At 45.2% G+C, this 23,088-nt stretch overlaps 1 protein-coding gene across 9 annotated transcripts in view; it reads left to right on the top strand.

The window, feature by feature from the left end:
* The first annotated feature begins 11,313 nt into the window (after window positions 1-11,313).
* Window positions 11,314-23,088, top strand: part of SLC41A3 (solute carrier family 41 member 3) — a 95,172-nt gene continuing 83,397 nt past the window's right edge. For 7 of the 9 annotated variants that reach the window (XR_013554072.2, XM_078442651.2, XM_078442648.2 and 4 more), the window contains exon 1: window positions 11,314-11,452. The gene's annotated coding sequence lies outside the window, so the exon portion shown is untranslated. Of the gene's footprint in view, window positions 11,508-13,846; window positions 13,973-23,088 lie in introns of all 9 variants that reach the window. The other 2 variants (XM_078442647.2, XM_078442646.2) reach the window with 2 other exon arrangements.

The following is a 23,088-nucleotide window of genomic DNA, read 5'->3' as shown; positions in this document are numbered from 1 at the left end:
CTTTAAGTATGTTCCTTCTATCCCGACTTTCTTGAGGGTTTTTATTAAGAAAGGGTGCTGGCTTTTGTCAAAGGCCTTTTCTGTATTGATTGACAGGATCATATGGTTCTTATCTTTTCTTTTATTAATGTGATGTATCACGTTGATTGATTTGCGAATGTTGAACCAGCCCTGCATCCCAGAAATGAATCCCACTTGATCATGGTGAATAATTCTTTTTATATGCTGTTGAATTCGATTTGCTAGTATCTTACTGAGAATTTTTGCATCCATATTCATCAGGGATATTGGCCTGTAGTTCTCTTTTTTTACTGGGTCTCTGTCTGGTTTAGGAATCAAAGTAATACTGGCTTCATAGAATGAGTCTGGAAGTTTTCCTTCCCTTTCTATTTCTTGGAATAGCTTGAGAAGGATAGGTATTATCTCTGCTTTAAACGTCTGGTAGAACTCCCCTGGGAAGCCATCTGGTCCTGGACTCTTATTTGTTGGGAGATTTTTGATAACCGATTCCATTTCTTCGCTGGTTATGGGTCTGTTCAAGCTTTCTATTTCCTCCTGATTGAGTTTTGGAAGAGTGTGGGTGTTTAGGAATTTTTCCATTTCTTCCAGGTTGTCCAGTTTGTTGGCATATAATTTTTCATAGTATTCCCTGATAATTGTTTGTATCTCTGAGGGATTGGTTGTAATAATCCCATTTTCATTCATGATTTTATCTATTTGGGTCATCTCCCTTTTCTTTTTGAGAAGCCTGGCTAGAGGTTTGTCAATTTTGTTTATTTTTTCAAAAAACGAACTCTTGGTTTCGTTGATCTGCTCTACAGTTTTTTTAGATTCTATATTGTTTATTTCTGCTCTGATCTTTATTATTTCTCTTCTGCTGGGTTTAGGCTGCCTTTGCTGTTCTGCTTCTATTTCCTTTAGGTGTGCTGTTAGATTTTGTATGTGGGATTTTTCTTGTTTCTTGAGATAGGCCTCGATTGCAATGTATTTTCCTCTCAGGACTGCCTTCGCTGCATCCCAAAGCATTTGGATTGTTGTATTTTCATTTTCGTTTGTTTCCATATATTTTTTAATTTCTTCTCTAATTGCCTGGTTGACCCACTCATTCGTTTAGTAGGGTGTTCTTTAACCTCCATGCTTTTGGAGGTTTTCCAGACTTTTTCCTGTGGTCTGAAAGTATGCATGGTATAATTTCAATTCTTGTGAACTTATGAAGGGCTGTTTTGTGACCCAGCATATGATCTATCTTGGAGAATGTTCCATGTGCACTCGAGAAGAAAGTATATTCTGTTGCTTTGGGATGCAGAGTTCTAAATACATCTGTCAAGTCCATCTGATCCAATGTATCATTCAGGGCCCTTGTTTCTTTATTGACCGTGTGTCTAGATGATCTATCCATTTCTGTAAATGGAGTGTTAAAGTCCCCTGCAATTACCACATTCTTATCAATAAGGTTGCTTATATTTGTGAGTAATTGTTTTATATATTTGGGGGCTCCAGTATTCGGCGCATAGACATTTATAATTGTTACCTCTTCCTGATGGATAGACCCTGTAATTATTATATAATGCCCTTCTTCATCTCTTGTTACAGCCTTTAATTTAAAGTCTAGTTTGTCTGATATAAGTATGGCTACTCCAGCTTTCTTTTGGCTTCCAGTAGCATGATAAATAGTTCTCCATCCCCTCACTCTCAATCTAAAGGTGTCCTCAGGTCTAAAATGAGTCTCTTGTAGACAGCAAATAGATGGGTCTTGTTTTTTTATCCATTCTGATACCCTATGTCTTTTGGTTGGTGCATTTAATCCATTTACATTCAGTGTTATTATAGAAAGATACGGGTTTAGAGTCATTGTGATGTCTGTATGTTTTATGCTTGTAGTGATGTCTCTGGTACTTTGTCTCACAGGATCCCCCTTAGGATCTCTTGTAGGGCTGGTTTCGTGGTGACAAATTCCTTCAGTTTTTGTTTGTTTGGGAAGACCTTTATCTCTCCTTCTATTCTAAATGACAGACTTGCTGGATAAAGGATTCTCGGCTGCATATTTTTTCTGTTTAGCACACTGAAGATATCGTGCCAAGCCTTTCTGGCCTGCCAAGTTTCAAAAGAGAGATCAGTCACGAGTCTTATAGGTCTCCCTTTATATGTGAGGGCACGTTTATCCCTTGCTGCTTTCAGAATTTTCTCTTTATCCTTGTATTTTGCCAGTTTCACTATGCTATGTCGTGCAGAAGATCGATTCAAGTTACGTCTGAAGGGAGTTCTCTGTGCCTCTTGGATTTCAATGCCTTTTTCCTTCCCCAGTTCAGGGAAGTTCTCAGCTATTATTTCTTCAAGTACCCCTTCAGCACCTTTCCCTCTCTCTTCCTCCTCTGGGATACCAATTATGCGTATATTATTTCTTTTTAGTGTATCACTTAGTTCTCTAATTTTCCCCTCATACTCCTGGTTTTTTTTAATCTCTCTTTCTCTCAGCTTCCTCTTTTTCCATAACTTTATCTTCTAGTTCACCTATTCTCTCCTCTGCCTCTTCAATCCGAGCCGTCGTGGTTTCCATTTTGTTTTTCATTTCGTTTAAAGCGTTTGTCAGCTCCTCGTGACTGTTCCTTAGTCCCTTGATCTCTGTAGCAAGAGATTCTCTGCTGTCCTCTATACTGTTTTCAAGCCCAGTGATTAATTTTATGACTATTATTCTAAATTCACTTTCTGTTATATTATTTAAATCCTTTTTGATCAGTTCATTGGCTGTTGTTATTTCCTGGAGATTCTTCTGAGGGGAATTCTTCCGTTTGGTCATTTTGGATAGTCCCTGGAGTGGTGAGGACCTGCAGGGCACTTCCCCTGTGCTGTGGTGTATAACTGGAGTTGGTGGGCGGAGTCGTAGTCAGACCTGATGTCTGCCCCCAGCCCACCGCTGGGGCCACAGTCAGACTGGTGTGTGCCTTCTCTTCCCCTCTCCTAGGGGCGGGATTCACTGTGGGGTGGCGTGGCCCGTCTGGGCTACTTGCACACTGCCAGGCTTGTGGTGCTGGAGATCTGGCGTATTAGCTGAGGTGGGTAGGCAAGGTGCACGGGGGCAGGAGGGGCAGGCTTAGCTCGCTTCTCCTTAGGTGATCCACTTCAGGAGGGGCCCTGTGGCAGCGGGAGGGAGTCAGACCCGCTGCGGAGGTTTGGCTCCGCAGAAGCACAGAGTTGGGTGTTTGCGGGGAGCGAGCAAGTTCCCTGGCAGGAACTGGTTCCCTTTGGGATTTTGGCTGGGGGATGAGCAGGGGAGATGGCGCTGGCGAGCGCCTTTGTTCCCCACCAAACTGAGCTCTGTCGTCCGGGGGCTCAGCAGCTCTCCCTCCCATTGTCCTCCTGCCTTCCCGCTTTCTGAGCAGAGCTGTTAACTTATGATGACCTCCCAGACGCTAAGTCGCGCTTGCTGTCGGAACACACTCCGTCAGGCCCCTCCGCTTTTGCCAGCCAGACTCGGGGGCTCTGCTTGGCTGGCAGGCCGCCCCTCCGCCCCGGCTCCCTCCGCCAGTCCATGGAGCATGCACCGCCCGCCGCCCTTCTGGAGACTCCGTTCTGCTAATCCTCTGGCGGTTTTCTGGGTTATTTAGGCCGGTGTAGGTGGAATCTAAGTGATCAGCAGGACGCGCGGTGAACCCAGCGTCCTCCTACGCCGCCATCTTCTTCCCAGCATTCCAGGAAAGAAAGTTTTAAGTAAATTATGAGTGCTTCGCTGTGTAGGTGTTGGAAGAGTTGGGGGTTCCAGTCAGCCTCTGGAGCACTATCCTGAATTCAGATTTTTCTCACAGGAACCGCAGATAAGGAACTGACCTAGGGGACCCTGTGTGCATTTGGCCTTCACCATTCATGGAAGGCTTCAAGCATAGACCTTACAAAAATTGTAAAATACACATAACATAAAATTTACCATCTCAACCACTTTGTTTTTAATGTTTATTTATTTCTGAGACAGAGACAGAGAAGAGCATGAATGCGGGATGGGCAGAGAGAGAGAGGGAGACACAGAATCAGAAGCAGGCTCCAGGCTCTGAGCCATCAGCACAGAGCCTGATGTGGGGCTTGAACTCACAAATTGTGAGATCATGACCTGAGCTGAAGTCAGTCGCTCAACCGACTGAGCCACCAGGCACACTGCATCTCAACTACTTTTAAGCATCCAGTTCAGTGGCATTAAGTTCACTTCCATGTTGTGTGACTATCATCCATGTCCAGAATTTACACATCTTCCCAAACTGACTCTCTAAACATAGACTTTTTAATGACAATGGCAAATGAGGGGGCTCAGAGAGCTGAGATATATCACTCACATCCAGAAGAAGATGCACATTATACAAATTTAAATTTGTGCCCTTTAACTACATACTATACAACAATTTAGAATTGTTAATAAATACTACAATGACTTAACTCTGAGTTATATTTTTAAGCATTAATGTGCTCCATGTTTTTTTTAAATACTTTATTTATTTTTGAGAGAGAGAGAATGAGTAGGGGAGGGGCAGAGAGAGAAGGAGACACAGAATCCAAAGCTGGCTCCAGGCTCTGAGCTATAAGCACACAGCCCAACACGGGGCTCGAACTCACAAACCACGAGATTATGACTTAAGCCAAAGTTGGATGCTTAAGCAACTGGGCTACCCAGGTGCCCCAATGTGCTCTGTGTTAACATGTAAAATGTACAAGTTTTGTAGGCCTGTTTTGACATTTCTTCATCTTTTTAATATACTGCTAGCCCCCAGGCATGGAAGTGGTCCAGGCCTCTTGAGCCTTTGGGAGGAAATGGTCTGCATCTTACAGGTGAGGAGGCAGGCTTTCCTTAGGCTCTTGTTTCTGGTGAGTTGCTGACTCCTAGTCTTTTCCCCTCTGCCAGCTGCTCTTCCAAGTGAGGTCAGCAAAACTTGTGGGACTATTTTTAGTGGCAGATGCAGTGACCTTAGCCCTCCTTCTGGGGCCCTGAGGCTTCTTCCCAGTAGCCCAGGGGTTGTTTTTGAGGTTCCTATAACCCTTGAGGTGTCAGCAGCTTCGTGTGCTATCCTCCTTCGTGGGGGTATTCCCTCCTGCATCCCCAGGCTGTCAGGAACCTGGATGTGAGCCCAGTTGCTGTGACATTCCTACCCAGAGGGAAAACCAGCAGCTTCACTGAGGCCCACCTGAGTCCATGCCCCTACCGGGGCACTGTAAGTCTGCTTGCATGAATCTCAACAAAGACAAGAACGTCCCTGGCTGTTAAGCCATTTTGGGGGTGGAGAAGACTCCTAGGGTCTGCTGTAGGGAGGTTTTCTAACAGAGGCATGATCATCCCTCACATTGTAAGTCTAGCACTGCCAGACACTCTCTAGGGGCAAGTCTCAGTTTCCTCATTGGAAAATGGGAATGGTAATGTCTGTTCTGCCTGCCCCCAGGTCTGTCACAATGATTCAATGATATCATGGATGTAAGCATGTGTTGGAAAGTCCTAGTAAAGCGCAAGGTACTGTTTCCATTATAGCATGAACAGTGTTTTTAAGTTTTTTAATTTACTTTGAGAGAGGGGGAGTGAGAGCACGAACAGGGGAGGGGCAGAGGGAGAGGAAGAGAGAGCGACTCCCAAGCAGGTTCTGTGCTGTCAGCGTAGAGCCCAACGTGGGGCTCGAACTCACAAACCATGAAATGATGACCTGAGCCAAAATCAAGAGTTGAATGCTTAACTGACTGAGAATAAATATTTTTGTTCATGTTTATGCAAATTACAAGAGGCTTTTGAGTAGTGGCGCTGTCTTCCTTCCTGGCAGCTCTCGACACAAGGGTGGTGGTCCGGGCCTAGGGCAGAGAGAACTGCTGCAGTCCTGTCCCACCTTGAGGCCCATGTGCTTCGTCCTGCTGTCACTGAGTCATGGGGTCATGGATTTGGCAGGACCAACAATAACAATAGCTCACTTCTCCACGTGTGCATGAAGCCCAGGAATGGCCTTTGGGTGTGGGTGGGCAGGCTGGGGTGGAGGGCAACTAAACCAGCCCTGGACTATTCAGCATGCCAAGCAGGGGTGGTAAGGGGCAGGCCCTGATTTTAAGATATCTTCCTCACCAGACAACAGATTTCTTACTTGGAACTTTCTAGTTTTCTGTGTAAATTTGATTATAAATCAAAGAGCAGCTAACTCAGTCAGTAGTCATCTTTGAGCCAGAACACTAGATGAATCGGAGCCTCCCCATATTTATAAAGCACTCATCCGTTCATGCCTTCATTCTCTTGTTCCCTTGTGTGAGAGAGGCAGCTTGGTTGATGGAATGGAAAATGTCATCTTTAGATTTAATTGGAATGGAGTTTGAATTCTGGCTATGCCTCTCAGGGCTGTGACCTCCAGCAAGTGGAGGAACTCTTTAGGACCTCAGTTTCCTCATCCATAAAAAAGGTAGGAGATATTCCCCTCACAGGCTTGATCCAGAGGTCAGCACTGATTTGCAGATGGCAATCTGCACCTGGAGTAAGTGGCTGGCAGGCACCCTTTGCCCTCTATCATTGCAACTTTTATTTATTCTGCAATCAGCAAATGTCTTTCCAGTGCTGCAGATGTCCCCGCCACTGCCCCACTCAGGTTCCGCCTCCAGCCCCGGGCACACCTGTCTGACTTCTTAATGTGGGCCTGCAGCAATTCCCAGGAAAGCCTTCTCTGCTGTGGGAGCCACTTGGCCCACCTTGCCTGACAGTCCATCAGGCCTGAAGGACCAGGGCACTATTGTCCCCTGGAAGTAGTCCTCATGTAAAGTTGGGTGGGAGTTAGGATTTGTACACCCTTCAGGGGCAATATCTCCGAGGCTCCCAGAATTCCAGGCAGGACTGAGCTCCAGATGCCCACGGAGGTAACTTGCTTGGTAACGAAACTTCATTGGCTGCCCTCCTTTCCCTGCTTCACCTCCTCCCTCTCCCACCAACGTTTTCTGGGATCATCTCCCAGATAAACTCCTTGCACTTAAATCCTCATCTCATGGTCACTTCTGGGGGCTGGGAGTGGGGGCAACCTAAAGCAAGTGTCTACTATGTACTAGTGGAGATGTTCAGAGATGAACAGACAGACTCTTCCCTTGGGGAATTCACAGTCTGAGAGGCAAAAATATCCCACCTAATATAGCACAATGACATAGTTAAGAGGTGTTGGGGGATTCCAAGGAAAGAGGCTGAGGGGCATGTGTTTGACACTTCCCAGGGGAGGACAAGCCTGAGCAGAGGCTAAGGGAGTCATTGCAGAGGGCAACCACTGCAGGGACAGGACCAGGTAGGAGGCTGACCTTGCTGCAAGGTGTGGTCTCTGAAAGGATGGCTGAGTGGCAGCACAGGTGTTGGTGGGATTGTGGAAAGAAGGTGCTGTTCCTAAACTCCAAAGTGATTTGTAGTATCTATAGTATGTCTTTGTGAGGTCAGTCTGCGAGGCCGGGCGATGGCCCTCCACTCTGGGAAGTGGGGCAGTCAGGGCTTGGCCAGCCCATCATACGGGCCTCTGAGACTGTGGGGGACAGTGCAGTGGTGGAGCAGGGGGCTGGGAAGGATTTGAACTGGGGCTGCTGCCTCCAGGCTGAAGGCCATTTGGGGAAGACAAGGACTGGTTGGGAATGAAGGATAGACGGTATGATGGCAGAGCAACAGCAGGAAACTGGAACAGGAATGAGGAAAGCTGTGGGCAGGGTAAGGCCCTCCTTGTGCCCCAAGCCTGCTACAATGGTCCATCCATGTGCCTAGAATCACCCCCTGCTTGTGATTTGTCCTGTTAGAACATTAATGGTAACAGTAAACATAGTAGCAGGAAACATGAATTGAGCCCTTGCTACATGTGAGGCACTAGATGTGAGGACTTTACATGGATTGCTTCCTGTCGCCCTCAACCTTTTGAGGCAGGTACTAACATTAACTCCACTTTACAGATGAGAAGACTGAGGTTCACATCTTTCCTAAGCTCAGCTTGTGAAATTATTTTTTTAAACTTAAAAAATTATTCATTTATTTTTGAGAGAGAGAGAGAGAGAGAGAGAGAGAGAGAGAGAGAGAGACAGAGCGAGCGAGCAGAGCAGGGGCAGAGAGAGAGTTAGAATCTAAAGCAGGCTTCAGGCTCCAAGCTGTCAGCACAGATCCTGATGCAAGGCTCAAATTCACGAATCATGAGATCATGAGCTGAGCTGAAGTTGGACGCTCAACTGACTGAGCCACCCAGGTGTTCCTAAGCTTGTAAAATTATTAATCCCTTGCATTAGTCAGCCGGGACAGCCACAACAATGTACTCCAGACCAGGTGGTTTAAACAACAGACATTTATTTCTCAGAGTCCTGGAGCTTGGAAGTCCAAGCTAAAAGTGCCAGCACAGTTGGTTTCTGGTGACACCTTTACACTGGGTCCTCACAGGCCTGTTTTCTGTGGGCACAAGCAGGAAGAGAGAGAGATGAGAGATGAAAAGAGAGCACTCTTGATTCTCTTCCCCCCAGTTGTGAGCATTCCAGTCCTATAGGGTCAGGGTCCCACCCCATAAGACCTCATTTAACCTTTTTTATAAAAGTTTTTACACATTTATTCATTTTTGAGAATGAGAGAGACAGAGTTTGAGCAAGAGAGGGGCAGAGAGAGAGGGAGACACAGAATCTGAAGAAGGCTCCAGGCTCTGAGCTGTCAGCACAGAGCCCAAAACGGGGCTCAAAATCACAGATCGTGAGATCATGACCTGAGCTGAAGTCAGATGCTTAACCAACTGAGCCATCCAGGTGCCCCTCATTTAACCTTTATTGCATCCTTGTAGATATTATCCTCAAGTACAATCACATTGCGCATTAGGACTTTAATATACAAATTCGGGTGGGGAACAACACAACTCAGTCCATAAAATCCACTAACATTTTATCATTTACAAATGTATTTTGTGTCTATATATCTTAAATTTCCATCCCAGGACTACAGTTTGGTATAGTATCTCTTTGTAAAGCTACTCACTGCCAAAAGTTCAGCCAGGCCTGTGGACTCCCAAGGCAGCACTCTGGGCACTTCTAGATGCCCGTTAGTGAGGGGAAGAGAATGGGGCACGAGCTAGTTTGCAGGATTTGGTGCACACTGCCGGCCACTTACCAAGGCCCTGAAGAATGGGTCCTGTGTCCGAGCATTGCAGTTGTCCTTTGGAACTTAGCTGGGGCTGCCCCCTTTGCAAGAGTGCTACATTCTCCCTATGGTTTCTTTACTATTTAAGTCAACTATTTTTACTATTTACTATTTAAGTTGTCATTTATCCTCATGCTTTTGATGGTTTATTTTTCTTGCATTAGAAGTAGGTAGAAAATAAAATGTTTCTTATAAGTATATTGACACAAGATAAACCCACCTCAAAATTTACAGAACCCAGGGCAAGATTACAAATGGAGGCCCACAGGGGCACCTGGGTGGCTCAGTCAGTTAAGTGTCCGACTTCGGCTCAGGTTCCTGGGTTTAAGCCCCGCATTGGGCTCCGTGCTGACACCTCAGAGCCTGGAGCCTGCTTCACATTCTGTGTCTCCCTCTCTCTCTGCCCCTGTCTTGCCCATGCTCTGTCTCTCAAAAATAAAAGTAAATAAAAGTTAAAACACACACACACACACACACACACACACACACACACACACAATTGGGAGCCCCACAAACCATATGTTTAAATACATATGCAAATAAAATATAGCTGTAAAATAGAGTCTATTCTGTTTTCTGGCCTTGACAAATGTACTTCCATAGCAACCTGGGAGGCCAGTTCAAATGTAGAATTCTTGGACTCTTGTATAAAGACACAGGGCATGCTCCACAACTGGTTCATTCTCTGGGGCACTGATCTGAGTATATATCCTAGCAGTGGGCTTAGAGCCATTCAGAATTCCCAGGTCTGGGGAGCTGGAGCATCATCTGGAAAGTTTAGGGCAGGATTACTGGCTACCAGTAGACATGAACCCTCTTTCCTTGGGGAGTGCAGGAGGTGCCAGAGGATGGCTGGCCCCGGAAGCCTAGGTGGGTAAGGAGGTGTGCAGGCAGTACCCAACCCAGATATAGGGCAGGACACCTGCTGAAAATCAGGGTGTCTGTAAACCTATAGTATATAGAGATATAGATAGATATAGATATAGATATAGATATAGATAGAAAGATAGATCTATATAGATAGATATATAGATATATATAGATATATCTATGTAGATAGATATATCGATGTAGATATATATGTTTGACAAAGATATATATATCTTTGTGTTTAGCATGCAGATTTGTCTTTTGCTGAAATAATACAGCATAGGACTAAATCTTATTAAATATCTAGCATCCACTTGCCCTTGTGTTTCCATTCATTTTGGACTTTTGTCTGGTTCCACTCATGTTCCGGCTCTGTGAGCATGAGAAGGTTTCTGGCAAAAACCATAAGGGTGAAATTTGCCTGAGGCTGTGTGCCTCCAAAATCTCTCATCCTTCTTTAGATGTTGGTCAGAAGAGGCCAACAATTAAGACTGTTTTGAGTCAATTAGGGAAAATAGAACTGGACGGGGTATTGCTAACTTTGTTGGGTGTGATACTGGTATTCTGGGGATGTTTGAAAAAACAAACCTTAATGATTAGAGAAACATACTCAAAAATTTAAAGGTGAAATACGTCTGCCGGAATGCTTTAAAAATTACTCTAAGAACAACAAAACAAACAAACAAAAGGTGTGTGTAGGGGTATATAGACAGGAAAAAAAAAAAGGTCAAGAGGTAGACCCTGATAGAAGCTGGCCTATCAGTGTGTGGGACCATTTTATTGTTCTACTTTTGCGTGAGTAAACATTTCTCATAATAAAGAAGTTAAACATAAGAACAAAATGCTATCCTGGAGAGCTGATGGACCTCTGGCTGCAGGCGAAGCAGCTGTTCCTTAAGAATGGCTGGTCTTCACACACCCTTTACAGATGGGATCCTCAAGCCCCCATTCCTCCTGGGTGGTTTCACAGCCCTAAACTCGGTTTCCTTCTTTGTAAACTAGGCCTCAGCATATGACCTCCCCGCAAGGGCTGTTGCCAGCATTGAGCATTGGCTGCAACAAAGGAGGAGAGGAGCCTGGCACTCTCAGGAAGTGTTCAGTTTTACCCAGCCTGGAAATGACTTCTGGCTACACTTGTCCCACCACAAAGTCCAAACTCCTGGGCCCGGGGGTGGAGTCTGCGAGGCCCTGCCTTCCAGCGAAGTGGGGGTCAGACACCGCGACCTTGCAGCGGGGGCACCCTGGGCCCGCCTCCCTCGGGCCCTGGGCGTCAGGGCCCTGCCTCCAGAGCCGGCTCCGCCCAAGGCCCCGCCTAGGCCCGCCTTCGCCATGTTCTGCGGCTGCTGGGTATGGTGGCCTGAAGATCTGGCGTTCCCTGTTTCCTCATTGAGCCCTCCCCTTGGCCCGTGCGCCTTCTGCTCGCCTCTTTCGCGCTGCTGCCCGGGAGGGGATCGGGTAAACATGGCGCTGCGCCCCAAGCGGGCCTGGGCAGGGGTGCGGGAAGTCTGGGGTAAAGCGGCGATGGAGTCCAAAGGGGGCGGTCTGGGTGGGTGGACATGTCACACTGAGGAGGCCCGGCCCTGGGGAAGCGCTGGGGTTGGGGCGCGGAGTGGGGGATGAGCAGTAGAGGGAGTAAACCCAGGGCCTTTGGAGGGGGACCTCGGGACGGGGTGGGGCACACCTGGAAAGTCCGGGGCCTGGGCAACGCAGAAGAGGACGTGAACCCAGAGCGGGGGGAGTCCGGTGGGAGGCCAGAGGCCTGCAAGAATGCGAAAATAAGGGAAAACGGGAAGGGGAAAGAGAAAGTGGTCCCAGAGGGGCCTTGGGCAGAGGGGGCACCTGGGGAGGTATCCAGGTAAGGGCCCAGGGCAGGGTCCTGGATGACGGACCTGGGATGGAGGGAGACAAACCCAGGGCCCAAGGCGGGTTTGGTGCCTGGGGCGGGAGCGGAGAGGCGGGGGAAATCCAGACTGAGGGTTGGGCAAGTCTTCACGTATTTCTGAGGCTCTCTCTCTTGCATATCCAGTATCTTGGCTTACTAGGCCTGCTGTCCCCCCACCTACTTATCAGAAACTACCCAGGTGGGTATTCCAGCTGATTCTGATGCAGCTATAATTTAAGAGGCACTGGTCTGAAACATTAGAGCTTTGAGGGATTTGAAGTGGGAGAACCAGCCAGGTGCCCTGTGATGCAAGTGCATTATTACATTTAATCTTCACAACCTTGTGAAGTTGGTGCTCTAGTCCCCATTGAACAGATGAGGCACAGAAATTTCACTTTTCCAAGGACCAGCATCTAGGAAGAGGAAGAGCTGGGATTCAGACCCTCAGGGAAGACTCCAGGGTGCTCCCACTGAACCAGGTCTCCTATAAAACTACCAGAGGTAGTTTGGCCTCACAGCAGGTAGTGGGCAGCTGAGTGGAGCCGATCGGTTCCAGCATTTTGGCTGTGCAGTGAATAGTTAGGACTGGCCTTGTCTCTTGCCTTGGGGTGAGCATTAGTTTGTATGAGGTCCCGGTGACCAGGTCTCAGACCTGATGTGTTGGCCCCAGGGTGCCCAAAGGCCCTAGATTCAAGGCCAGCTTCTCCCTGACTCACGGGGAGGCTCCGCATCAGTGTCCTCCTCAGTCTGATGGGTACAGACTCTCCAGGAGGCATCTGCAAGAGCAATGACCTTACAGATTCCTGTGACTGGCAGCCAGGTGGGCCCTGGTCCCCCTGCCCAGCCCTTCTCAAGGCCTGTGCCCGAGGAAGGGGCTCCAAGCACACGGGCTGTGCAGGGCTCCCACTCCACACTCTGACACCTTGGCAGGGTCTGACACCTTGGTAGTTCTTTGTTGTGGGGGCCTGTCCTGGGGCACCGCCTCCATATTGTGTCCTCTGGGGGAAAGGCTGGGTGGGAACCTCTGCCCTGGAGTCAGTGCCACCCCCCCAGGTGCCCCCCCCTCTGGGGGCTACAGGACAGGGTTTTCCTGCATCCACAGCCCACTCTCCCGACAGAGGCCGCCTTCACCAGCAGGCCTGTCCTTCAGGACCTGGTGTGTTCATCTGTACTCATTTCTGTCGATGCAAATGACATCTGAACACATTCTCCTTCTGACACACCCCCACCTTCCCAAGGAAGCTGAGTGCCCTTGACTACCATCCACAGGGTTGTGAGGTCCCTGCTGGGGATCACGGAGGCCCCACACTGTAAGGGGCACAGGGTAGGTGGGAATGTGTGCTGGGTGCTGACCACACTGGGCCTCTGGTGCACATTTGATGAGTTTAGAGGGCATTCTTCAGTGTGCTTCCCTCACACAAGTTTCTTCTGGAACTGTTCTGTGTGGTCCCCATAGCTCTGCCCTACACCTTGAGAGGAGGCCTCTTCCTTAGCAGTCAGGGAACCCTTCAGTTTAGCTCGGCTGCTGACACTTGCCTCCTGGTGCCTACCTGGTTTCTTGGCGTATTTGGAAACTCATTTGTATTCTGTCTGAATCCCACCGCCATGAGTGAGTCATCCAGAGGGTTTTACTCATTTTGGGAGGAGAGAACGAAGCTTTGTGGTTCATGCTTCTCTAATTGTCTAGTGTTTGTGAATGCTTTTGGGCCTCTTTATTTTTTTTAATGTTTATTTTTTAGAGAGATAGATGGAGCATGAGCAGGGGAGGGGCAAAGAGGGAGGGAGACACAGAATGTGAAGCAGGCTCCAGGCTCTGAGCCTTCAGCAAAGAGCCTGACATGGGGCTTGAACTCATAGCTGTGAGACCATGACCTGAGCCGAAGTCAGACACTTAGCATACTGAGCTACCCAGGCTCCCCATTGGGCCTCTTTTTAATTGGTTATTTTGTCTGATCTGTGCCCTTCAGCTGGTAAGCCTTCCAGCTCCCTGGTTATCCTGTGACTGTGGTGATGGGTGATTTCTCCTCCCCTTCCTCTGGTTCCTGCTTTTCCCAGTGCTGTCTTGACTTTTCCACTCCTTCCTGCTTACATGCGTGAGTCTTCCTGAAGTGATGCAGTTGTGATTAAGTTGTCAAAAGCAGCTGACTAAAGTCAACAAAGGAAGGATTCTCTGATAGGCTGTATCTCATCCTTTGTTGACTTTAATTAGTGACTGATTTTGTCTGCTGATTTATTTTATTCAATATTGGCTTTATACATTTTGTATTAATTTAACTTTTCTGTTTTGATATCATAATGAACTCATGGTCCTTTGCAGATTCAACTTGTGAAGTAGTAACTATACTGTATTATTATTAGATGCTGAAGTTGTCACCAATTGACAGTGGTAGTCTATTTATAATTTTGTTCCTTTGTCATTTTAGTCCCTCTTCTGACACCTTTGAAAACATCTTATTTTCTAGCAACACCAGAGGGTTCCAGAGCCGTCTCATCTTTTCTCCTGCCCCAAGTTATGGGATTCATTGTCCTCCAAGAGTCCTGTTTTGAGTATTAGACATGAAAATCTGAGTGCAGAGATACATGGCCCCCAGACTAGGGGGACATGTTGTTGCTTTGGACTACTTTTAGAAGTGTCAGAGCCAGAAAATACATCTTGTTTTTAGGTTAGAGTTCACATGGACTTCCAGCGGTTTGATGCTCTGTACCCAACTATCTTTGAAGTACATAGTGTCACGGGCAGCTAAGATTTTTCTCCCACATTGGCAGTTGTCAGCTCAGCACCATCTCTCACCCCCAGAGGAGGGCAGCTAAACTGTAAATGAAATCACAGAGCTGGAACATTGTCAGTTATCTTTTGATGCATAACAAAGTACTGCCAAACCTAGGGACTTAAACAGACAGTGATTTATCATTTCTCAATGTTCTGTGGATTGCTGGGGTGTATCTTTGGCTTCACGGGGGTCATCTGGCGTCACTCAGGGGCCCTGATCCCTTTTTAGTGGGGGAAGCAACAGAGTTGTCTTTTGAAAACATAAACAGTCACTCTGAGAAAGAAGCATGTACTCCTTGCTCTGCCTGTAAGACCCTACGTGACCGGCTGCCTTGTCCTTCTTTCCTGCCATCCTCTTGTATCTACATACCCCAGACTTGTTGGCCTCTTTGCCTTTCCTTCCTTGGAAGCACCAAATTTGCCCTACCTCAGTGCCTGTGTACTCGCTGTTGTCTGCTTGCAGGGCTCTTCCCCTAGATCTTTGCACAGTGGCTTTTTTTTTAAGTTTTATTTATGTATTTTTTAGTAATTGCTACCCCCAGTGTGAGGCTCAAACTTGCAACTCCTAGATCAAGAGCTGCATGCTTTTGTGACTGAGCCAGCCAGGCACCCCTGCACAGGGGAAATTTTTTTATACTTAGGGTTCATTAAAATGTCACTCTCTCTTCTTGGGTCTTTGATCCTTCATCCACACCCTACCCTACACTTTCCCAGGATAGTCCCTGTCAATTCACAGTATTTAATTTATCTTGTTCACTTACTTGTTCTCTTGTTTATTTCTGTCTCTGCCTCTAGAATACAAATTTCCTGAGAGCAGGACCTTTATCTGTCTTGCTTTCCACTGCATTCTTGGTGCCTAGAAAACTCCTTGCATAAAAGGAAGGAACAAAACATTTGTTGAATGGATGATAAATCATTCATGCACCAAAGGAGGAGAGGGATGAATAGGTGGAGCACAGAGGATTTTTAGGGCAGTGTAACTACTGTGTGTGATATAATGATGGATGCAGGTCATTCTACATTTGTCCAAACCCATCGACTGTACAACACAGGAATGACCCCTACTGTAAACTGGACTTGGGGTGATCATGATGTGCCAGTGTGGGTTCATCAGTTGTAACATGCTCCTGTCTCGTGTGGGATGTTGGGGTATATGGGAACTCTGTGTACATTCCTCTCAATTTCTCTGCGAACCTAAGACTGCTCTAAAAAATAAAGTTTTTTTTTTCTTTTTTTTTCATAGTGCACATCCATTGGGAAGAAGTCTGAACAATATAGACTTAAATATAAAGTCCAGAGGATTATATCCATACCTTCTGTACCCCAAGCCCTTTCAGTTTATATCCGTGCCTCTTGTGTTGACTGGCTGGGTGGCTGTGATGCCTTTCATGGGAAAGATGAGATTAAGAGGTGGAATGGGGAAACTACAAGCTCTGTGTTAGACCGAGGGTGCCTGAAATGACTCTCAGACCGCTGAGTGGGAAGTTGGCTCTCCGTGTCTGGATCCTGGGCTGAGGGCTGAGCTGGGAGACGTGATTGGGAGGTAGTAGCAGCATATCATTGTTACTTCAGGCTATGGGACTGGGGGAGGTCCACACACAGGCTGTAGACAGAAGACAAGTGAGGAGAGTCTGGAGTGTCAGCGTTTAGAGATCAGAGGGAGAAGCCACACCAGGAAAAGAGACAGGACACCCGTGGAGTAGGACAAAATGAGGCATGCATGGAAACCTGGGAAGGGCTGCCAGATAAAACACGGAATTTGAGAGAAACAGTGACTCACTTTTCAGCATAACTATGTCCCATTTTACCTGCAAAATCTGGCAACCCTAAGCTGGAAGAAGAATGGTGTGACGTCATATCAGCCTTTCCACAGTGATGCTACAGGCCAGGAATGCCTGCTGGGCCTACTACTTGTGGTGATCCCCTTGCGGGTTCCCCTCCTGGAGCCATTGTTGAAGCTGGATCAGTCCTTGTGGTTCTTGTTATATTATTGCAGGAAGTGCCTTAGTACAGTCATCAGGGAACTTTGGAGAACAAGATTTATTACTCACAGGTCCTGGCAGGTCCAAGGCATGCCCGAGGGCCACACAGCCACACAGTGCAGTCTAAGGTAGAGAGAGAGGGAGGGTGTGTGGGTCTGGGGCTCTGCATTTATTGGGACAGGATAACTAGGGTTTCATGGGTTCACTGTTTATCGGATGGCTTAAAACATGAGAGCAAGAAGTTGGATAAGGGAAGGGAGCAGCAGAGTCACTCAAGCAGTCAGTGATCTCGATTACCCAGGACTTGCTAAAAGGGGAGCTTCATGGGTGGGGGTGGCCTTCTGGGGTTGGTTTGCTAGGAGCTGCCTTTGACATGGATGCCTCAGCAATCAAAGGCTTCTTGACATGCACACACTAGGAGCCCAGGAGAAACAAAATCAGTCCCAGCACCATTAACCTAGCCTTTATGGTAGAGTGCTGAACACAGGAAAGCTCCAGAAGAGCCTTTTAACAAGGGGGAGGTGGGCAGAATGTTTTAAGGGCTTTAGGGGGAAGGTATTTGTCAGAGTTCGTGTAGATGTAGCAGGAAGGGGGCAGCACCAGTGTGGCCATTTTTGGAAATGAGAGCAGGGCATTGTTCTTGATGGTCAGCAGCTCTTCTGTGCAGGCTGGACTGGACTTTATCAGGAGGAAGAAGAAGGGATGAAAAAGGAGCAGGGGCTAAAGCCACATGCAGGAGGGGTGGGGGGCACACTGCGGGGACAAGGATGTGGGGAGGCCATGGTGGGCAAGTCTCAAGTCCTTGAGTCTCTCATGCCCTAGTGAATCTGGCTGAGACGTTGGGCACACTGAGGTCTGCGGGGATTGTTTGGCATTGTGCAGGTGACCGCTGGTCTCGGCAAGGACCACGTGTGCAGGAAGGAGCCAAATGGGTATTGAGCACAGAGGCAAGGACATAGAGACAGTATGGACATGTCTCTTTCATTGTGCCCTGAAAGGGAGGAGAGAAATAGGGTACAAGCTAGAGGATGGCTTGGGGTCCAGGGAACTTATTTGAGAGACAGATTCTCGTGCAAGGTCATATTGTTGGAGGATCCCGCAGAGGGAGTGCGGAGAAACTGAAAAGGCAGGAAAGGAGACCCTTGCTAGTGCTAGTTCTTGAGAAGGCCAAGGTGGGCTCCAGGGCCCCGGGGAGAGGCAGTGATAGCCCTTCTCAGGACTTGTGAGCGTATAAAGGATATGAAGGGCTGCTGCATGGGTCCTGGGTAGCTGTGTCTATTTTTTTTTTTTTTTAAGAGATTAAGTATCTGGCACAGCAGTGACCCAGAGACTGCCCCCTCCCCAACCCTATTCTACTAAGCATCCTTTCTCCCCTTGGGTTTGACGGGAGCCACATAGGATAGCAGAATGGGGACCTGAGACCCTATTGATTGTTCTGTATGTGGCTCTGGATGAGGTTTTGGGGTGATAGTGGGGTTCAAGGGATCTAGAGCCAACGGCCAAGAAAGAATTCTTGAAGATGTCTTTGGTGCAAAAAGGTGATTTTATTGAAGCACAAGGACAGGACCCATGGGTAGGAAGAGCTGCCTGGGACCATGAGGAGAGACTGGGGGAGGTAAAGTCCAGGGGAAGTTTCCAGTGAGATTTTCATATGCCAAAGAAGACTCATAGGATACCAGAGGCCTAGCCATTGTTGAGCTAAGCTGGTTTTTCCCTGTAGCAAAGCATTAGCTCCAAAGAGTTCCTGGAGAAACGTTTTACTCTGCCAGCCTCAAGTAATTATCAGTGGGCTGCAGGTTATAAGGAAATTTAGTTCTATATGCCATTTCCTTCTGCCTTTGTTTCCCACATCAGCTCCCAGTGGTGGTAGGACTGGGACTCTTCCCCTCCCCCCCCCCCCCCCCAGCGCCATTACCTGCCTCCCCACTGTGGCCAGGCCTCCTATGTGTGCCTGAGTCAGTTTACCACTGTTGCTGCACAGCTTGTGGTGAATTTAAAAAGAATGGTTGGTTTGCCTCAAGGTTCAGGCTCAGAGGGTCTAGGGCAAGAAAGCCACTGGGAAGATGGAGTGTGGGCCTCAGTCCGAATGAATGACCTGGGCCTGGACCAACCAGGTAAGGGTTACTTCTGTAGGGGAAGGACCAGGGCAGGAGCCAGCGTGGCACCTCTGTAGCAAGAAGAGCAGACATTTCCTGTTTTGCTGCTGGGCTGCTTGAAAGCCTTTAGCAGGGGGGACTCATGGTGTAAAACGTAATTTCCGTCTTTTTTTTTTTTGTAGTTTATTGCTTTTTTGAGCTGAGCAAAGCCTGCCTTCACCCAGGTTCTGTAGCCTTGTGTGTGTGGACTGTTCTACCTTCAGTCGTGTCCCCAAAGATGTGAGGCTTCTCCTGTGTCCTCCTTAGTCATTGCTCACAGCTCAGGCTGTCCTCACAGGCCCAGCATCTCTGTTGACTTAATAAAACTGCTGTATTCAGTGCAGGGTCCCTGGTCCCTTGCCAATGGGGATCTGTGGCTGGTGGCCTTGGGCTGGCTAGGAGTTAAAACATGTAGTGACTTGTCCCTGCTGTGTTCTTTCCTCTATTCTTCCTCAGTCTATAAATCCTCTGGCAAAAAAGGTTTTACCAACCATTGGGTGAACTATCAAGGATGACATGAGAAATTACATAAAAATTATATCCGTGCTAAAAATAGGGGTATACATTTTATTAAATAAAACAACCCAGAATCTAGGACATTGATTAAAATAGCGTGTGTGTGTGTGTGTACACATTGGAAGGATATATGCTAGATTTAGCATTAGTTATTTGGGGGCAGTAACATTGTCAGTGATTTAAACATCCTTATTTACATCTTTATGTTGTCTAAATTATATTTCTTATTAACACATTACTTTTGTGTTAAAAAGCAATCTGGTTTTTGTGTTTTTTTTTTTTGGAAAGGGATGGTTCTTCAGGAGTAGAATAGATGGATGGTGGTTCTACAGCATAGCTGAATGCAAGAATCTTCATGTCAGGTAAAAGACACCACACCTGAAGAATAAGTGGAATGTGACTATTGATCTAAATTGCGGTGTAAGCAAAACACTGTTATTTAGGGCTGTATTCTTAGTTGGTAAACACTAAATACGGATGATACAGAAACGAGTGATTCTCTCCAGAGTTTGGACAGTCGCCCCTGTGATAAGGAATAAAGGTTATTGTTAGGGGCTCAGAGAGTTTGGGAAGCTGCTAGTGTTCTGCTTCTTTACCTATTCCATAAATAATTCATGATTTTTTTTATTTATTTGTAAATCACATACCATAAAATTTGCCCCTTCAAAATGTATAATTCAGGAGAACAGAAGATACACGTTCACACAAAACCTGCATATGTTCTATGTTCATGTAATAGCCAAAAAGTAAAAAAAGTTCATGACGTGGTGAATGGATAAACCAAATGTGTTCTATCCATACAGTGGAATATTATTTGGCCATAAAAAGGAGTGAAGTACTCATTGGTGTAACAACGTCAGTGAACCTGGAAAACATTATGCTAAGTGGTGTCTTTTTGACTTGCATTTTCCTAACAACTGATGTTGAGCATCTTTTAATGTGCTTATTGGCCATTCTCCTTTGCCAGTTTTTAAATTGGATTTATTGTTGAGTTGTAAGTATTCTTTATAAATTCGGGATACTAGACCCTTATCAGATTAGATGGCAGATATTCTCTCTCTTTATGTGGATTGTCTTTTTACTTTATTGATAGTGTCCCACAAAACTTAAATTTTGATGAAGCCCAATTTATTTAATTTTTCTTTGGTTGCTTTTACTGTAGATATCGTGTCTAAGAAACCGTTACCTAATCCAAAGTCACTAAAACTTATACCTACGTTTTCTTTTAAATGTTTTATAGTTTTAGCTGTTAGGTTTAGGGCTTTGGACCATTTTGTGTTAGTTTTTGTATATGGTTTGAGGTAGGAGTCTAAACACATGATTTTGCATGTGGATATCCAGTTATTTTGGCACCATTTTTGAAGAGGCTCTTCTCTTCCCATTAAATAGCCTTGGCATCCTGGCTGAAAATCAATTGAACACAGGTGCATGGGTTTATTTGTGGATTCTCAACTCTATTTCATTGATCTATATTTTGATTTTTTTTTAACGTTTATTTATTTTTGTGACAGAGAGAGACAGAGCATGAACGGGGGAGAGTCAGAGAGAGAGGGAGACACAGAATCTGAAACAGGCTCCAGGCTCTGAGCAGTCAGCACAAAGCCTGACACGGGGCTCGAACTCACAGACCGTGAGATCATGACCTGAACTGAAGTCGGCCGCTTAACCGACTGAGCCACCCAGTTGCCCCATCTATATTTTGATTTTAATACCAGTACTATACTGTCTTGATTATTGTAGCTTTATAGTAAGTTTTGAAATCAGGAAGTATATTCTTTTTTTCAAGATTGTTTAAAATTCTGGCTCTCTTGCATTTCCATATGGATTTTAGGATTAGCTTGTCATTTTTTGTGAAAAAGATGAATATAATTTTGTAGGAACACACTGGATTTGTAGATCAGTTTGAGAAATATCACCATCTTAACAATATAAGTCTTTCAGTCCATGAGCACAAGACATATTTTCATTTTATTAGGTTTCTCAAAATTCCTTTCAACAGTGCTTTATAGTTTTCAGGGTAAAAGTTTTTACACTTTTTTTTGGTTACCTTTATCCTTTAAGTATTTTATTCTTTTTGATGCTATTGCAGATGCAGTTTTCTTAGTTTATTAGATTGTTCATTGCTAGTGTATAGAAATAAAACTGACTTTTAAAAAATTGATCTTGTATCCTACAGCCTTGCTGAACTTATTAGTTGTATGTGTGTGTGTGTATTCCTTAGAATGTTCTATGTACAAGATCATGTCATCTGTAAACAGTTTTACTTCTTCCATTCCAATTTGGATGCTTTTTATTTCATTTCTTGCCTGATTGTGCTGGATAGGACTTCAAGTACAATGTCATAGGACAGGAGTGGCAAAAACAGGTATCCTTGTCTTGTCCCTAATGTTAAGGGGGATGCTTTTAATCTTTCACCATTAAGTTTGTTAACCGAGGGTTTCTCATAAACTTTATCAGATTGAAATAATTCCCTTAAATTCCTAGTGATTTTTTTTTTAGTGTTTATGAAAGTGTTGGATATTGCTGAATGCTCTTCTGATCTATTAAGTGAATCATGTTTTTTTTTCTTCCTCCATTCTATTAATAGGGTGTAATACATTGATTTTCACAAATTGAACCGACTTTGCATTCCTGAGATAAATCCCACTTGGTCATGTTGTATAAGACTTTTTATATGCCACATAAATCACTTTGTTAGTATTTTGTTGAGGAGTTTTGTGTGTATATTTATAAGGCTCTTATACTGGTCTGTAGTTTTCTTAGGTTGGCTCTGTCTGATTTTGGTATCAGGCAAATGTTCCCACTTCATCAGTTTCTTTGGGAGTGTGTGAAGGATGGTGTTAATTCTTTTTTAAATGCTTGGTAAACTTCATCAGTGAAGCCATCTGGTCTTGGACTTTGTGGGGGAATTTTTTGTATTGCTAATTCAATCTTGTAATTGTTACAGGTCTCTTAATTTTTTTATTTCTTCTTAATTAGTTTGTTAGTGTGTTTTTAGGAATTTGTCCATCTCATCTAGATTTTCAAATGTCTTGGCATACAATTGTTCATAGTATTCCCTCATTATTGTTTTTATATTAGGTGAATGTGATAACCACTACACTACAGAAACAATTCTTTTTATATTTGTAAGTTCAGAAGTAGTGTTCCCTCTTAAATATTTACATCCTCTCTCTTTCTTGGTCAGTTTTAGCTAAAGGTTTGTGTATTTTGTCAATCTTTCCAGAGACCCAACTGTTGCTTTTGTTGATTTTCTCTATGGTTTTTCTATTCTCTATTCCATTTATTACCACTCTAATCTTTATTGCTTCCCAGCCTCTACTTTTTTGTGTTAGTTTAGTGTTCTTTCTCATTTTTCTTAAGGTGAAAGATCAATTTATTAATATAAGCTTCTCTCTTTTATTTCTTGCTTTTTCATATATAAATTTTAAGCACTGTATTCCCAGCATCCCATAAATTTTGGTATGCTATATTTTCATTTTAATTCATCTCAAATAATTTTATGATTCCCTCGTGATTTCTTCTTTGGCCCTTTAGTTATTTGGGTGTGTTGTTTACACAAATTTGTGAATTTCCCAAATTTTCTTTTATTTATTTGTAATTTTATTGCATTTTGTGTGTTTTTTATATGATGTGTGGTTTATCCTAGTGAATGTTCTATATACATTGAAAATAATGTCTATTCTGCTATTGTTGGGTGGAATGTTCTATGCATGTATGATCTAATTTGTTTATAGTGTTCAAGTCTTCCCTTTTTTTGTCGATCTTCTAATTGTTCAGTAGATTATTGAAAGTAGAGTATTGAA

This window comes from Panthera onca, chromosome A2 (assembly GCF_046562875.1).
Source record: "Panthera onca isolate mPanOnc1 chromosome A2, mPanOnc1 haplotype 2, whole genome shotgun sequence".
Lineage (NCBI taxonomy): Eukaryota > Metazoa > Chordata > Mammalia > Carnivora > Felidae > Panthera > Panthera onca.
Note: the sequence above shows the minus strand (reverse complement) of the source record. Positions and strands in the feature narration are given on the sequence as shown.